Source organism: Salvelinus alpinus, chromosome 13 (assembly GCF_045679555.1).
Source record: "Salvelinus alpinus chromosome 13, SLU_Salpinus.1, whole genome shotgun sequence".
Lineage (NCBI taxonomy): Eukaryota > Metazoa > Chordata > Actinopteri > Salmoniformes > Salmonidae > Salvelinus > Salvelinus alpinus.
Window position 1 is genome coordinate 30484790 of NC_092098.1, and position 6442 is coordinate 30491231.

A 6442-nucleotide genomic window follows, 5' to 3' on the forward strand; every position below is an offset into this window, starting at 1 on the left:
TAAGGCCCCATGTAAAAATGGGTGAACTTCCTCTTTAAGACTGGGAGATTCAAAAAATACTAACAGCTTGAGCCTCTGTTACTATTCAAATGTTGTGGATAATATATTTACAATGTATAGAAAGCCATCAAAAAGGAAATACATCAAAACAAAGATGAATTTTTGGTTTAAAAAGTGCTCACATTCTTGCCGATAATACTTGGGTCTGACGAATTGTATAATTGTTCATACATCCAAAGGCATAGAATTCTATTTGTATCTTATGCCAAACAGGGGGAGCTATTCCAAGTCAGAATGTAATTACCCCTGTGACCTACCCTTCTCAAACCACCACTAAGTATTTTACACCATGTGGGTCCTTCTCACTGACGAGTCCTCATCCAGTCCTTTGCTTATTGACCTCTCCAATGACAGCCTGCATTTTCTTGACTGATTGCATTATCACACGGAAGCTGTCGTGGAAGCTTGCCATTCCCTCCTGCATCCACGCTGCCTGTAGTTCTACAATCCACCTCAGGATTCCATCCAGCTGCTCTTGGACCTCTCTCTGCTCCTCCAGTTCAGCCAGCAAGGCCTGCCTGCCACACACCTCTGCCTGGTACACCAGTTGCAGCTCCGCCAGGGAAGACTCCAGATTAAAAACCTCCTCTAAACGTTGAAAGTACTTTTTGTGTGGCTGGTCATCAGGTAACAACACATTAGGCGGGACTGAGGGGACATTGTTGACTAAAACAGTTTCCATGCGACAAGACAGACGTTTGAAGCGTTCCTGAAGGAATATCTGCAACTTTTGGGAGCATTCTCTTGCCCTTGAACATAGTTGCTCTCCATTGGGCTCAGTCCCGCTTAGTTCTCACGAACACCGCTTCTACAACGAGCAGTAATTCATTCAGGCAGTCCTGAAAGGCGCTGTATACCCTCACCATGCAGGTCTGAGGGGTGAAACCAAAGAACTGTGCCCCGTACAGCTTGAGGGAGGAGGGAGACATTGCTTCCTCTAGAAAAAAGGCAGAATATTGTGTTTACATTGGGATAGCTCTACTCTGTATTTATATTGGTTAATACTGCTGTCTGTCTATTCCTTCAAGGACCACATTGGAAATAGGGCCTATCCTCTTGGCTCTAATGTGCTCTTGATGTTAGTGTAGCCTAACTGTAAAAATTCACCCAAAATGAAACAATCAAAACGCTCTTTTTGTCTTATTTATTTATAATTTTTTATTGTTTTTTGTCTTCTTCGATGCTGTTTGGATTCCAATAAATGTTGTATTATCGCCACCTACTAGACTGGAGTATAACTTTGATAGATGTTTTTGTGTGTGTATATATATATACATACAGTTGAAGTCGGAAGTTTACATACACTTATGTTGGAGTCATTAAAACTCGTTTTTCAACCACTCCACAAATTTCTTGTTAACAAAGTTTTGGCAAGTCGGTTAGGACATCTACTTTGTGCATGACACAAGTAATTTTTCCAACAATTGTTTACAGACAGATTATTTCACTGTATCACAATTCCAGTGGGTCAGAAGTTTACATGCACTAGATTGACTGTGCCTTTAAACAGCTTGGAAAATTCCCGAAAATGATGTCATGGCTTTAGAAGCTTCTGATAGGCTAAGGCTAATTGACATCAATTGGAGGTGTACCTGTGGATGTATTTCAAGGCCTACCTTCTAACTCAGTGCCTCTTTGCTTGACATCATGGGAAAATCAAAAGAAATCAGCCAAGACCTCAGAAAAAAAATTGTAGACCTCCACACGTCTGGTTTATCCATGGGAGTGTCACATTCGTCGTTAGAATCATCGGACCAAGGTGGAGCGTGATATGGTTTCTACATATTTATTTAGTGAAACGCACAAAAACAGTAAAGAAAGAACTAAACGTGAAGTCAATAAAGTGCTAACAGGCAACTAAACATAAACAAGATCCCACAAACACAGGTGGGAAAAATAACGACTTAAATATGATCCCCAATTAGAGACAACGATTACCAGCTGCCTCTAATTGGGAATCATACAAAAACACCAACATAGAAAAGAAACTAGAACACAACAGACATAGAAATACTAGATCACCCCCTATTCATGCCCTGACCTACAATACCATAGAGAAACAATGGCTCTCTATGGTCAGGGCGTGACAGGGAGCAATTTCCAAACGCCTGAAGGTACCACGTTCATCTGTACAAACAATAGTACGCAAGTATAAAAACCATGGGACCACGCAGCCGTCATACCACTCAGGAAGGAGACGCATTCTGTCTCCTAGAGATGAACGTACTTTGGTGCGAAAAGTGCAAATCAATCCCAGCAAAGGACCTTGTGAAGATGCTGGAGGAAACAGGTACAAAATTATCTATATCCACAGTAAAACAAATCCTATATCAACATAACCTGAAAGGCAAGGAAGAAGCCAATGCTCCAAAACCGCCATAAAAAAAGCCAGACTACGGTTTGCAACTGCACATGGGTACAAAGATCGAACTTTTTGGAGAAATGTCCTCTGGTCTGATGAAACAAAAATAGAACTGTTTGGCCATAATGACCATCGTTATGTTTGGAGGTTAAAGGGGGTGGCTTGCAAGCCGAAGAACACCATCCCAACCGTGAAGCACGGGGGTGGCAGCATCATGTTGTGGGGGTGCTTTGCTGAAGGAGGGACTGGTGCACTTCACAAAATAGATGGCATCATGAGGTAGGAAAATTATGTGGATAAATTGAAGCAACATCTCAAGACATCAGTCAGGAAGTTAAAGCTTGGTTGCAAATGGGTCTTCCAAATGGACAATGACCCCAAGCATACTTCCAAAGTTGTGGCAAAATGGCTTAAGGACAACAAAGTCAAGGTATTGGAGTGGCCATCAAAGCCCTGACCTCAACCCTATAGAACATTTGTGGGCAGAACTGAAAAAGCGTGTGCGAGCAAGGATGCCTACAAACCTGATTCAGTTACACCAGCTCTGTCAGGAGGAATGTGCCAAAATGCATCAACTTATTGTGGGAAGTGTGTGGAAGGCTTTCCAAAATGTTTGACCCAATTTAAAGGCAATGCTACCAAATACTAATTGAGTGCATGTAAACTTCTGACCCACTGGGAATGTGATGAAAGAAATAATAGCTGAAATAAATCATTCTCTCTACTATTAATCTGACATTTCACATTCTTAAAATAAAGTGGTGATCCTAACTGACCTAAGACAGGGAATTTTTACTAGGATTAAATGTTAGGAATTGTGAAAAACTGATTTTAAATGTATTTGGTTAAGGTGTATGTAAACCTACCGACTTCAACTGTATATATACACACTACACTCAAAAAAATGCAACATACTAAATCTATTTAGTCCTACATCAGGCCAACAGCCTGAAAGTATGGGACACCACCACTTAACACACCCTGTAACTCTTCTGATGTCAAATCTCACACACCCAAATACCTCTCTGCAGCTGCCACCACAACCTCTATTTTCTGCGACTTCTGTTCCATCCCTGCAGTACTGGTGATAACCATTGCTATAAATGCCAAAAATCCAATCTTACTGAAACATACATCACTTGTTGGTTTATCCCTCTGTACTGGTACAGATCTACTACTCACACCACTCCTCTCAGGATCCCTCCCCCTTGACCCATCTTCCTCTACTTTCTTCACTGCCTCAGCATATGACAACTTCTGCACTACTCTAACCCTGAAAACCTCAACCTGCCTCTCTCGCACGGGACATTTCTGATCCCCAGCCCAATGGGCACCCCTACAATAAACACATACCACTACTTTCCCCAATGCTACACATTCCTTTCCCCCATGCTACGCATGCCCTTCTGCACACTTCTCACACATAGGAACCACCCTGCTACACACTGTTGCCACATGTCCATAAGCTTGACATCTGTAACAACGTACTGTATTCTGCACAAAAGCTCGTACAGGATAACTTATATATCCTAACATCACTTTGTCAGGCAAAGACTCAACATCAAAACTCAAAAGAACAGACAAGCACTTTTTGTCAGTGGTCGTTTTCTTCTTCTATGGTATATTGGCTTTCGCACAATTTAGTGTGCATGTTGCCACCTACTGAAGTCCCAAAAACGTTTCTGCCTCAGCCACAATAATTTTCAGTTTCTTTTAGTTCTTTGACACTTGAGCCGTAAAGTTTATAACTGTGGCAATGAACGCCACAAAATCTACCTCTAATCTTTTGACTTGCAGCAAACATTTACTACTGGCTGTGGTGCATCCACTACCATATCTTCAAAAGGGTCACTTGTTTTCTAAACTCTTTTAATAGCCATAGGAGATTCGATTGACCACTCTAACTTTTGCCACCTCAATCTTCTTCACCCTTACAGGGCACTCCAGGAACTCAGGATCATGTTCCCCACCACAATTGCAACACCATCGTCATTCTACACACCGTTCTTCAGTTTCTCTGTCCATTTGCACAGACTTGAAACATGTCCAAATCCGTAACAATTTTTACACTGCCATAGTTTGGAAAAAGTTCTTACAGTGTATTTTACATAACCAAGCTTCACATGCACAGCTAGCTGTTCATTACCAAAAAACAACAGGACTGACAGACTTTCTTATTTTTCTCCATTCACCCAGCGTGTCAGACACCGGGCACCACCTGAACATCCGTCGCCACCCCTGAGATGACTCCTTTGAAGGGCGTTCTGTTCTGAAGTAGGGCTGTTGCTGTGACCGTATTACGCCCACACCGGCGGTCACAAGTCATGAAGGCAGTCAAATTCCACGTGACCATTTCGTCACCGTAATTAGGCTTCTCCAAGCTCTGATGCTGCTGATGGTCATTAGTAGCCTACCAAACTTGCCTGGTACTCAGCACTCTAGTTTCTCTAATCACTCTGACCATCAATGCAAATGTAATCGAAAATCTAATCAAACAGTTCATGTGTCAAGACTTCCACCGAAGTCGGTTCCTCTCCTTGTTCGGGCGGCGTTCGGCGGTCGGCGTCACCGGTCTTCTAGCCATCGTCGATCCACTTTTCATTTTCCATTTGTTTTGTCTTGTTTTCCTACACAGCTGGTTTTCATTTCCCTTATTAATTGTTGTGTATTTAACCCTCTGTTCCCCCCATGTCTTTGTGTGGAATTGTTTGTTGTTAGTGCTTGTGCACATGTTTACTGGTGCGCGTCGGGTTTTTGTACCCATGTTGGTTATTCCTTTATGCCGTTGGTTTTGCAATTAAACTGCTCCGGCTATTACCTAGTTCTGCTCTCCTGCGTCTGACTTCCCTGCCACCAGTTACACACCCCTTTACACCATGAGAGCCCATGAGCTCATGTTGCGCAACATTTCTTTAGGCTATGCAATTGCACGAGAAAACAGAGTGATGGCCTCTATTAAAAAGAGGAGGATCCCGTCAGCTTTCTATAGGCTAGTTCTACTATATTTATTTCTCAACTTTCTTAATATTAAGCACATTGCTTATCTTTACAACAGGAGTATAGTGTACCTGGCTGGCATGAAAATGAACCACGGGAAAAGCGTCCTCCATTCGCTATTTAAGTGCATAGATGACATGTATTTTTTCCCGCTGCCCTTGTTTCAAGACGAGTGCATGATAATGGTTCATTCTAAATCAAAACAAATGTCACACATATATTATTTAGTATATGTAAAGACAAGATTAAATCCAAAATATTCTGATGGGTGACAATATTAGCCTATCACTGATTTTTCAAATCATAGTGACACACCTCATGTAGCCTAGCCCATAGGCCTATATGTTTTGATAAGGTTTGTATCACAACTAAAGTGGCCAAATAACTTGTCACGATCGCCTTTCTGTGGAAGAGAGGACCAAGGCGCAGCGTGATACGAATACATCTTCTTTTAATATAACGAAGACAAAACAAACACTTTTACAAATATACAAAAAAACAACCGTGAAGCTACAAACCTACGTGCACACATGCAACATAGACATAGACAATTACCCACAACCTGTCTAATGCCTATGGCTGCCTTAAATATGGCTCCCAATCAGAGACAACGATAGACAGCTGTCTCTGATTGAGAACCACTCAGGCAACCATAGACATACCTAGACACCTACACTGAACACAACCCCATAAACTCTACCAAAACCCCCTAGACACTACAAACACCCTCGACTAGACAAAAACACACAAACCTCCCCCATATCACACCCTGACCTAACTAAAATAATAAAGAAAACAAAGATAACTAAGGCCAGGGCGTGACATAACTTCTTAAAATTTAGCACATTAATCCACTTTACAAGGGGTGTAGAGCGTAACTGGCATACATAAGCAGCGTGTGAGTTTCAAGTTTGGGGAAGATAATTTCATCATAAAAATGCACTTTTATAATAAAAGCCTTACATGCATAATCACATTTGCGGTCACTTTTAATAATGGTGTTTTCCTGCTAACTGAGCATTT

At 41.7% G+C, this 6442-nt stretch overlaps 1 pseudogene; it reads right to left on the minus strand.

Annotated features, from left to right (window-relative positions):
• Window positions 1-342: 342 nt before the first annotated feature.
• On the minus strand, window positions 343-3517 carry LOC139536724 (protein MIS12 homolog; annotated as a pseudogene).
• Window positions 3518-6442: the final 2925 nt, after the last annotated feature.